Genomic DNA, 12,435 nt, shown 5'->3' with positions numbered 1-12,435 from the left:
TGGGAGATGAATGTCTATGGGATTTGCACAGGTCTGGGCATTGGAGATGGAAGAGCAACAGCCCATTATGTCATCTCAGCACAATGTCACTAACCCCTGACACATGTCCTGGCTGGAAGCCTGATTTGGAGGGATCCAGGATATGGGCAGTATCTACCTGGAGTTGAAGATGGCAGTAGGTAATGGCTCAAGACTGGGAGGCTAGATACCAGGAAGTAGTTGGTTTCATAAGTATTGGTCATATTATACCGTGCTTTTGAGGAGGGAGAAGGAGATTTTCTTCCTCAAAAGGTGTTGTTGATGTTCTTGGTAGGAGTCCCATATGTTCTTGACCTTCACAAGCCAAAAAGGGCTTGGATCAGTCTCAGGTGGTGCTTTGGCTTTCCTGCTAGGCTTCTAGTACTTCAGTGTTGTATGAATGGGCTAAATTCAGAGCGGGAATTTGTGAACTAGAATTTAGTGAAATAGCTCATGCAGCTTTTTTAGTAATCTGTATTCCACTACAGACTGGCTTGGAAAGACAAAAGGCTGAGTCACAGAGCTGAAGCCATGGGTCATCACTAATGCTTCTTAAGCCTGGATAACATTAATACCCAAATCTTATCACCTGCAGTAGGGACTACACTATACAAACATAATGAGCTCTACCTGGTTTTATTTCTAGTTTTTAAATTTGAGCCCACTCAAAATGTAAAGGGGAGACTCATAGAAATGTAGGGCTGATAGGGACCTCAGGGTCATCTAGTCCCTCCCCCTGCACTGAAGCAAAATTAAGTCTATCTAGACCAGGAGTTCTCAAACTGGGGGTCAGGACCCCTCAGGGGGTCACGAGATTATTACATGGGGGGGGGGTCACGAGCTGTCAGCCTCCACCCTAAACCCCGTTTTGCTTCCAGCATTTATAGTGGTGTTAAATATATTAAAAAGTGTTTTTAATTTATAAGGGGGGGGGGGTCGCACTCAGAGGCTTGCTATGTGAAAGGAGTCACCAGTACAGAAGTTTGAGAACCACTGATCTAGACAAACGATTGGAACCTATTCTTAAAATCCAACAATGACAGATTGATCAACACCTGGAGTCCAGCATTCATCAAAATGTTCCAGGAGACTATTCACACACACCCCATTATAATTCTTTCACGTAAGCCATAAAAAGAGATCATCCAAGACAGTTAAAATGATAGCTTGTTCTAATTTTGATCAATATGTCCTGATCATGAAAGAGGTGAAACAGCCATCTTTGGATTTTCACTTCTAAATTCATGATTGGTTTTTAACATGCAGTGTAGGAGATGCTGCATTTGTTCTCATCTATCTTTGCTCCTTTTTCTCTTTGCTTCGTCAGCAAGATTAATTCACAGCCCTTCCTGATTTCTCCCCATGCAAGATTGTGAAATTTTGGGATCCTGTCCTCTCATTTGTTTCATGGAAAATAATACTTGTAGGATGTTAATTCAGAACCAGACAGCAAACCCATTTACACAAGTAAAAAAAGCTTAAGGGGCATGGTCCCTGGAGCACTAGACACATTGTAGTAAGATTGCAATGCAAAGCATTCACAAGAATCCCTCCTGCCTGATGGTGGAATGTGAACACTTGCATCATGAAAAATAAGAAGCACAGACCCAGACCTAGTTAATGCATATGCTATTCCCAACCTTGCTGCCATCTGAAAACTCATCATAAGTTACTGCCGCAATAACTTGTGCAAATTGTGATTTTGTTTTTTGGGGTTCTTTGCTTATCAAAGAATTGCCACCATACAGGAGCAATGGAATGCTATTGTACGCATGTTCATATGACAATACAGAAAATGGCTTTGGGTAATGTCTTACAAACACAACTATGCCTGGGCCTCCTGCCATAGCAGTGGTACCATGTGTTGGAACTTTGGCCTAGACAGCTTCTCAATGGCATCACTGAAAGTTTCTACCTTTGTGCAATGGATTTTTTTTTTTTTTTTAAAGAGGTGAGCACTGGCAGCATATGCATCAGATGTCATATGTTGCAATACCTTGTGTATCTTTTTGTATTTCCAACACTCTGTTTTCCTGGGGAAAGAGAAACATTTGGCCTTTAAAAACTGGGGATTTAAAAGATCTCTTCAGATCTGGTGTACCAAATCTGTGGCCACTTGGTCACTTCATGGCTTGCATTTTGCTATATAGCATGGCCACATGGAAATACATGGGATATAAATGGCATCCTCTTGTTCCAAAAGCATTCGTACCTGAACTAAGGGAAAAATCTCGGTTGCCTCTCAGCTTTACAAGGAACATGACACATACATGAGCAGTTCTAATTTAATCCAGTAGAGAGCACTGGTGCATATGCACACCTGCCAGTACATTTTATAGTACTCTTTGCTTCGTCAACATTTCAATATAAAATGCTTAGTCTTTTCAGCCCTTGACACATTATGTAATCTTTTCTTTCAGTTAATATATTTGGAACACCTAGCAAACAAGATGTAGCCATACTTTTTCTCTGAGGACAATAGCAGGATTAAATGTTAAACTAAAGGAAGAAATAGAAATTAGCAGCTCTCTTTGTGCTGCACTGAGATGCCCTAAAGATTCAATAATTCGGTATTTATCAGTCTGAAATGCAGAAATGTCTGATGATTATATGAGGGAAAATAATGCAAACTGCCGACTTACAGATAAGAGCATATTTTTTGTAGCAGGCAACTGCTGAAACAAAATGCAGTGCTGAGTCAGGTGTGAGAAACAAGCACCGTTGAAGGCTACACAGATGTAGGCCTCTGTAGAGTACTTCAATTAATCTGTGCCTGCATAATCTATGTGGTCATAAACAGGAACAGAACTCAGTCCAAAATGCACTTCTACCATTTCAATCAAGGGAAAATCTCCATGAATAATACTTAAACTCTGTGCCTACAGGGTGACCAGGCAAGTGCTTGAGGAGCTCTGACATTCCAGCCAGTAGAGGGCAGTGGTGCACACATTGTAACCTCATGCAAAGAAGACTATGCAAAGAAGAAACCCTGTTGAGACAATCTTAGCATAACTCTGATCAGGTGAGCCAGGAAAATTTCCTTTTGACTCATCCATTAAACCTGCTGGCTTCAGCTTATAAGGGTCCTGCTTTGAGTCTAGGCTTCAGTTAGCATTAGGGTGAAAGGGTACATGCCAGGACGTGCAGGGGAGGAGAGACTGCATAAACCAGGACTGTTTAACCCCAAGAAGACAGCGACGACTTAGGGACACTTGAACAGGCTATTTTAAAACATGAAGGATTTTCATGGAACTGATCAGTCCCTCTTTTGTATCCTGTTATATAATGAGTTACTTGATGGAATTCTAGACCAGGGTGTTTAGACTAGTTAAAAATATGTTTTTCCTCACAGCATGTAGTCAGTCTGTGGAATTCATGGCTGCAGGGGGTCAGCCAGCCAACTATTAGGGGTGGATTGTAAAAGAGGCTGGATAATTGTTATCAAGCATTTGTAGACATGCAAATTAAAGATAGGTAATTACATTTTCATGGTTTGAGGCATAAACTGATCTATGAAGGGTCAAGAAGGGAATCCCTCCTTCTTCCACCTCCAATATACAGAATTTTACAGTTGGCTAGTTACACTATATCCACCTTCCTTAGAAGGTGGGATACAGGACTTGATGGACCACCGGCCTGATCAGGAATGGCAAATCTTATGTTCCTAACTATGATAATAATATTTTGTGATTATACAGAAATTTTCATCCATTGATCTCAAAGCACTTTACAAAAGGTGGGGTTGGCAAGTATCATTATCCCCCCTTTTACAGTTGGGAAAACTGAGAGATGAAGTCTCCTGTCACCCAGTGTGGGGGTGCCCTTTCCACTGGATGATGTTCTTGAGAGTTCTGAGTTCTTTCTACATAACCTATGGCCATGTTTAATTCCCAGAGCTATTTCCCTTTTACGCCTGTGTTTTAGCCTTGGGTATTGTATGGAAATTCACCATTCTCTTGGGGCTGAATTCAGACCTGATGTTAGCTAGCATAGCTCCCATTCAGTTTGGGTGAAATCCTGGCCCCACTGAAGTCAATAGCAAAACACCCATTGACTTTAATAGGGTCAGGACTACACCCTTTGTGGGGAGTTGTGTCCACTTACAGCTCAGAGTTGGGCTACCTGAGCGACGAAGCATCGTTCCTGCGTAAAATAAACCTTCTGCACATTTGATCCTATCCTCTCCAACCCAAAAAGACACACACAAGAAAATCTGCCACTGATTCACATGCCACTGACTGGGATTTCCTCACGGATGATCCTAGGAAAAAGAATTCCTGTCCTGTTAGAATGTGATGGGTCAGCAGACATTTCATAATAGAAGCCTCCACAAACCGTGACAGGATTATGCCTGGGCAATCGTGATTGTCTCTCCCTGACACAATTAAAATTAATTAAAGGTTAAATAGGGAGAAGAGGGAGAGCAAGTGAACTTGGAAGCAGTTTCATTATTTATTTATTTTTGTGTGGGTGGGAGCTGGGGACGGGGCTGGTAATTCAAATCAGTGTATAAGGAAAACACAATTAAAAAAAAAAAAGAAAGAAAGAAAGAGAGACTGGCCTGGAATGAATGTTGCCATTGCCAACTTGGCTGAATGTAGTGGGACTGTCATGATTCTGATTGGACCGTTCCACAGCTTATGAGGCTAAACTTAGCCGTACAGAACCCCTGTGATATCTGAAAATATTGTTAACACCATTTTAGAGAGGGAAGTTGAGACACAGCAGTCAAGTGATTTGCCCAAGATCACATAGGCTCCCTTTTGTGTTCCCATCATGAAAAGCCAGGCTACAGGCCCTCAATGGCAGAAATCAATGCAGACTGATGTTGCAACAGCACCAGGAACCGACAATCTCTGTTTTGCTAGGGAACTAGAGTTGGCCAGCACCTTCTTAAAATTATCTGGGGACCGGGCATGGCCAGCTAGCTTAGGCTACAAATGGCTTCAGTACATCTCCCAGGCAGCATCTCCAGGCATAGCTCCAAATTAAAGATGACCTCGCCTGGCAGAATGCTTACCCCTGCTTTGAGTAAACACTGAACTGCCATGAAGTGAATCAAGGCTACGGTATGCCAGAGGCAGGAAAGAGCCCAGGTCTGCTGATTCTAAGTCCTGTGCCTTCAACACAAGTTCATCCTTCCAGGTAAAACTATTCCAGACTGACTCCAGGGCAAGAAAATGTCTTCCAGGTTGCTGAAGGCTTTCGAGATCATTGTGTATGGCTATGTAACAAAAGAGCTGCAAAATCTAGGTACAACAGCACTGGTCTAGGATGAGGCGTGGAAGGCTAAATTTATAATTTGCTTGACTATGGAATGGAAACATGCAAATATTAAGTTGGATAAATATAGCATTCTACTGCACCTTCCTCCATTGCAAGGGAATCGGTAAGTCTGTACCCTCAGTGGACACATTTCTTTACATTAATTACACACACACACACACACAAAAGAACATTATTAAGGTTGCAAAGTTAAGCACCTAAAAGGTAGCAAATGACAGCATTAAGGTTGCCTGTGTAATCCTTAATTTGATCCCCGTATGTGGTTGTATTATAATGCGTTAATGTAATCCTGTTTGCAGAGGCCTATGTTAATACAAATTAGGAACCTTTTAGTTTGCCCCCACAGTGTCCACATGGGGACATTACAGCACAGAACTTTGGTGCACATTGCTAGTCATACCCCTATAGACCAAACTGCAGGGCATCATAGACAAGCCCTAAGCAAGGAACAGGGAGCCAGGATCTCCTGAAGTTTAACTCTGACTCTGAATACTTCTGAGGTTTTAGGCAATTCATTTAACTCTTCTTCCTCAGTTTCCCCATGTGTAAAATGGGGATCATAATTATTATAACTAGTACTAAAAGGGGTGCCTGGAGGCTTAATTAATTATTCACTCTACCTAGCTATCTACGCATTTCTACTATGCCAGTCCTTGCAGTATCTAGGCTCCAAATTAGAGTTTTAATTTTCAGGTGGCTCCTGGTTTGGACTATGTTCTGTTTGTATGTATGTTGCGGGGGGGAAAGACTAACGCAGCCTTGTGAATGTTGCACTGCACTCTCACGGGGGCAAGCCATGAGTGTCTGTGGCTAAACGTTCTAGAGCTGGATGCCTTTCACTGGAAATGCCCTGACTGCAGCTCAGCTGAGCTTTGGTTTGAGTGTGAACAGCTGCATCATACCTCCTGATCACAGGTATTATGTTGGACCCAGGGGGTTTCTGTTCTCTAGTTGGCTGTAAAAGCTTCATGCACACCTGTGATGCTATAGAAATAATTAATAATAAAGTACTTTGAAGCCAAAAGCATATCATATAAAGCATGGGTATTACAATTATTAGAATACCCCAAATCCTTATGAAAAATGGTAGCTCGAGCAGGGAAGGCCTGGATTTGCAACATATTTAGCATAGGAAAAACTCTTAGGGTTGCGGTTTATTAGCCCTAACAACAGTTTTCTGCTTCAGGTAAAATAATGGGCTAATATAGCTGGCTGTATAAGGCATTTTCTGCATTCAGGGTTGACTTAGTAGAACTGAAATGTGACCCTTACACTGTATTCTTGCAGGCAGCAGTACGCAGATGGTCCTGTTTGCTTTGTCTATTGGTGATTAAATCGTTCTGGAAACGCTGTAGACACACTTGCAGCAGTATAATCAGAGCCAGCGCTGGGCATAAACAGACTAAGCAATTGCTTAGGGCCTCAAGCAGCTCAAGGGAGCCCTCTATTAATTATTATGTGTTGTGGGGGTGGAGGGCCCAAAATCCTGCTTAGGGCCCTCAATGAGCTAGGACTGGCACAGAGTATAAGAGGCCTAAACATTTATTGTTCATGGAAACACTGTCGTTTTCAAGTTAGGAAAATAGTTAAGGCCAGCTCTTCTGGACGCCATACACACACACACATTTTTTCAAAGCAGTATAACCAAGATTAAAAAAATCACATATTTAAAATCCTTGCCTTCCACTTGAGGCCCCAATCCTGCAAACATTTAAGCACATGTCTAATTTTACTCTCATGAACATTCCCAACATTGTATTTGCTCAATTTAGATAATGGAACTAAAAGGGTCAATTTCACTCTTTGTTCCAGTTAGTTTCACTTTCTGGTTCTCATGCTGTTGCGTCTAGGATCACAACACTGCAGAAAAAGGTTTAATTAGAGAGACAGAGAGAGAGACACAGAGAGAGAGAGAGAGAGAGAGAGAGGTGTTGCACACACGTGCACACACACACACACACACAATGAAATCTGAAAATGATGCCTCAAGGTATGACACTGTAAACTGATGGAAAGAGTCAGAAGAAGAATCAAATTGCAGAAAAAATGTAAACAGAAAACTCTGCCACACCTTGGGCTCAACTTATTCCTTTGATGCTTGTGTACCCTATGAAAGACACTCTCTGGGCCTGATTCTTCACTGCCTTGTATAGTCATTTATTCCTGTGCAAAGAGGATTTGAAACACTTCCATTCTGATTTGATAACATTTTACACTCACTGCATGGGTGACAATGACCACACAAGGTTCAAGGGAGTGGAAAATCAGACCCCCATCTCCTGAGTAACCTTTGCGCGCGCGCGCACACACACACATTCCCAAAGCCAAGTTGAAGTTAACCCCTTGTTCACTGGAGACCAGGTAGTGCCTCTATTACAAGGGCATACAACTATGGGACCAGATTCACTAGTATTCTTCTGCTTCTTTATGTTGCTCCAGCTCTAGTTAAACTGAGGTTTACAGCTGCTTTGCATCACTGGAGTGGTGCAAAGAGTCCGGCACATACCAATGAATCTGGACCATGAAATTTAGTTTACAACCCTGTGACGTTATTGACATAAACTGGGACCGTATAGATCATTGTTGCAACCAAGGTCCTGTAGTGGCACCCAAATCTTGTATAAAGGGGGTCAAATGGGGTGTCTAGGACAAGGTTATGGTTTACTGGTTATGATTATGCTGTCTATATGTGTGTATCAGTTTTGTAGTTGAAGTTATGAATATTGGCTCTATACTGTCTGTATGGCGAATATTGGCTCTATACTGTCTGTATGGAAAACTTATGCTATGCTTCTGGGTGACATCCCAGACAAGCTGAGATTATCTCTGCCTAGCCTGCTTGATGGCCCATTAAGGACCATCAGCTATACAATGGACCCATTGAGAGAAGGCAGATACGCCTTGTAACTCAGCAAAGTATGCAGGGACTGGCCCATGTGACTCCAGACTCCATTTTGCTGTAATTTTCCACAGTAAGAACAAAGAGGTGTTCTTACACCTGGAAAAGTCTATATAAGGCTGATGCCTCATCTCCATCTGGTCTTCAATCCTGCTTCATACCTCTGGAGGAACTTTGCTACAAGCTGAAGCTTTGAACAAAGGACTGAGGACCCATCCCAGCGGGGGATGTATTCCAGAGACTTGATTTGAACCTGCAGTTTATTCCATCGCCGCTGCAAGCCTGAACCAAGAACTTTGCCATTACTGTATGTAATTGATTCCATTTAACCAATCCTAACTCTCATCTCTATCTTTTTCCTTTTATGAATAAACCTTTAGATTTTAGATTCTAAAGGATTGGCAGCAGCGTGATTTGTGGGTAATACCTGATTTGTATATTGACCTGGGTCTGGGGCTTGGTCCTTTGGGATCAGGAGAACCTTTTTTCTTTTACTGGGGTATTGGTTTTCATAACCATTTGTCCCCATAACGAGTGGCACTGGTGGGAGTACTGGGAAACTGGAGTGTCTAAGGAGATTGCTTGTGAGACTTGCGGTTAGCCAGTGGGGTGAGACCGAAGTCCTCCTAGTCTGGCTGGTTTGGTTTGCCTTAGAGGTGGAAAGAACCCCAGCCTTGGGCTGTAACTGCCCTGTTTGAGCAATTTGTCCTGAGTTGGCACTCTCAGTTGGGTTCCGCCAGAACCGCATTGTCACAAACCCTTAGCTGGCACTGCTGATACCAGTGCTCCTGAACATGTAGCAGCTTTGTTGAAGGATTTTGTTCCTCACTAAACTTTCCATGTCAGTAACCAAAGCCTGCAAGGCTCCAGTTGGAGCATTTCCTCTGTCACAGCTTCTCTTACATCCGAGCCTGTGTTTTAGCATATTTTAAATCATTTCCCTTGTGTTTTCCCTGAAGCTAACCATGTATTATATTAAGAAAAAATATGAGCAAGACGATGTGGAATGAAGGCTCCGGTTGCAACCTAAACTCGGCACTCCTTGGAAGTGTTAAAAAGCAGTGTGTAATGATATGGTAGATCATGTCTATGATAACATCACAATACGGGGTGAAAGCAGTCTGGGAGTCACAATTATGTATTGTTATTAATTATACATAATTTATAGTGTCTTTAACAACCACAAGCTTTACAGGAAGGATGGTCCAGTGGTTTGGCTACTAGCTGAGGGCTTGGGAGACCCAAGTTCAATTCCTTGCTCCATCCTAGACTTCATGTGGGACCTAGACAAGTCACTTAGCCTCTCAGTGCCACTTTTGCCCATGAGTATAATAGTACTTCCCTTCCTCTCAAGGGTGCTGTGAGGATAAATACATTAAAAACTGTGAGATGCTCAGATACTGTGGTACTGGGGACCTGACCTTAAAATAGTCAGTCTATACTGCCTTACTTTTCATCTTATTAAGGATCTTCTGTTACTTTATGCAGCAGGGCAAGGCAAATTCCATGGGATTATGCATAGGGGACTGATCTTTCTTGGGCCATCAGCCACTTGAGGTAAAATAGTAACTCTGTCCTTAAAATAGACATATATCCTCTTCTATGAACCAATCACTAGAGAGAGACAAAGACACTAACTCACACTAGGAGAGAGGGAGTAATTCCTTGCTTAACATTGTAGTTATGTTCCTGAAAAATGCGACTTTAAGTGAAACGATGTTAAGCAAATTCAATTTCCCCATAAGGATGAATGTAAATGGGGGGGTTAGGTTCCAGGGAAATTTTTTTCACCAGACAAAAGACTATATCTATATCTATATATCTAGATATCTATACATACACACAGTATAAGTTTAAACAAACAATTGAATATTGTACACATCAATGATGATTGTGAAGCTTGGTTGAGGTGGAAGTCAGAGGGTGGAAGAGGGTGGGATATTTCCCAGGGAATGCTTTACTGCTAAATGATGAACTAGCACTTGGCTGAGCCCTCAAGGGTTAACACATTGATGTTAATGTAGCCTCACATTCTACAAGGCAGCACAAATGGAGGGAGGGGAGACAGCATGGCAGACAGAGACAGAGATATACACCGTGTGTGTGTGAGAGAGAGAGAGAGATGCGCATTGCCCCTTTAAGTACACTGACCTCACTCTAAGTACATTGCCTTTTTAAGTAGATCAGCAAGTTGAGACAGAAGCTGCTGCCAGCAAGCTCCCTCCGTCCTGAGCCCTGTCATGTCCCCCCCCAGCTCTATGGAGATGGGGTAAGCAGGGGGGAGGGGGACACCCTGACATTAGCACCCCTCTTCCCCCCCTCCTCCTCCCTCCCTGCCTGCACACCAAGCAGGAAACTCCCGGGAACAGCTCCAAGGCAAAGGGCAGGAGCAGCACATGGCAGTGGGGGAAGGGACAGCTGAACTGCCGACAATTGATAGCTTGCTCAGCAGCTGCTGCACAGAGAACTTAGGAGAGCGGGGAACTGATATGGGGGCTGCCGGTCTGCCCTGGTTCCAAGCTCCCACCAACTGGCTCCAACGGGCTGCTCTTTCTGCAAGCAGTGGACAAAGCAGACGGCTGCCAACCAACGTTATAAGGGAGCATTGCACAACTTTAGACGAGCATAGTCTCTAATTGATCAGCAATGTAACAACAAAACAATGTTAACTGGGAGGACTTTAAGTGAGGAGTTACTGTACCTCCTCCCCAGGTGTGCCCAGTTGTATCTGCACCCTACACATACAGTGGCACAGTGTGTTCTGCTTCTGATAAGCACCTAGTTACTGTGGGGAGTAGATCTACTGGAGAAAGTGTATTTGAGGTCAGCGTGTAAGCATGCCGTGAGAAGGAAGTGAAATACACCAAATCCCACACCCCTAAATGTCTCAACACCAGGATAAGACCTCCGTCCTACACCAAAAGCAACAAGCACATGTGCCAACATCCATAGTTCAGTTGTGCACACGCATGACCAGATTAGTTAGCTGTTGACTTTATTAACCTACATTTTGTAGATTGGTTACACGCATCCATCTCAATATCAGCTACCTGCAGTGTAGTTGTAGTTGTGTCGGTCCCAGGATATTAGAGGGACAAAGTGGGTGAGGTAATACCAACAGAAGTTGGACCAATAAAAGATATTACCTCACTCATCTTGTCTCTCTGTTCAGCTACCTCTCAGTCTTGGGACCTGTCCTCCTGCGGCATGGAGAAGATAAACCAAACACCCATTTATGAATGTTCACAAACATTCTGCCTGACTCAAACCAGCTTTAGTTCCATTGACTTCAATGATTACATATGGCGTGAGCAAGAGCGGAACAAGGCTATATTTTAGCTGTATCTGACCATCTCTGCTTGAGAAAGTGACATGGGTCAGCTTCATTAAGTGCTGTAATGGTTTGTTATGGCAACGTGGGCTGCAGCTGCTTCTCAATATGTGCTAGCTCAGCAGGTTTGGGGACCAAATTATGCCCTCAGTTATGGGGCTACAACTCCCTGTAAAGTCAATGGGATTTATGTATGCTTGTCTGAAGGTAGAATTTGGCTTTTCATGTTTTGAGGGCATGAGATAAAGTAACTTATGAGTAGGACAGAGGTTTGGGAATGAGGACTGGAGTCCTGGCTTCTATGTCTGGTTCTGCCACTGACTCACCATGTGACCTTGGCCATTGCTTACTGTCTGATTTCAAGAATCGCATTCACAACTGTGGTTGTAAAAGCATGTGTATAATCGTATGCCTAAATTGACCAGTTCTGTTATGGCATGCAAATAGACAAGTGCAATTATCAGTAACTGCATGTACAAATAAGGCATATTTTTGTATGCACAACTGCACATCATTTCAAAATCAGCCCCTTAACTCTGTGCTGAGTTTATCCATCTGTATATGGTAGTGGAGATAGATAATATTTACAGTGCCTATCTCACGGGAGTGTTAAGAAGCCTAAATGAGGTTTCTAAAGCACTTGGATAGTCTCAGATGAACAGCACTATGTATGCATGATATTATTAGATAAAATAGTAATCATCATGTGTTAAACTAAAAGTCCTGTTGAGATATAAGGCTGCAAAAAACCAAAACAGCATTTTAAAAAGACCTGGTACACTTTTACTATTTCCCCCTCTGATCAATTGAAAACAATCAAACCAAAGTTGGTTGAAATAAAAACAGAAGCTTTCCACGTCCCAAGCTGAGAACTCAGCTGTTGAGCTTCCACATGATATAG

The 12,435-nt window shown here is 42.8% G+C and overlaps 1 long non-coding RNA gene across 1 annotated transcript in view; it reads left to right on the top strand.

The window, feature by feature from the left end:
• LOC128843552 (uncharacterized) overlaps window positions 1-12,435 on the top strand; it is a 48,861-nt gene that overhangs the window by 15,050 nt on the left and 21,376 nt on the right. Inside the window, exon 2 of the long non-coding RNA XR_008446289.1 lies at window positions 2,904-3,040. This is a non-coding gene — a long non-coding RNA (uncharacterized LOC128843552). The remainder of the gene's footprint in view (window positions 1-2,903; window positions 3,041-12,435) is intronic.

Source organism: Malaclemys terrapin, chromosome 9, assembly GCF_027887155.1.
Source record: "Malaclemys terrapin pileata isolate rMalTer1 chromosome 9, rMalTer1.hap1, whole genome shotgun sequence".
Lineage (NCBI taxonomy): Eukaryota > Metazoa > Chordata > Testudines > Emydidae > Malaclemys > Malaclemys terrapin.
The sequence above is the reverse complement of the archived record's forward strand: the minus strand, read 5'-3'. Positions and strand labels throughout refer to the sequence as shown.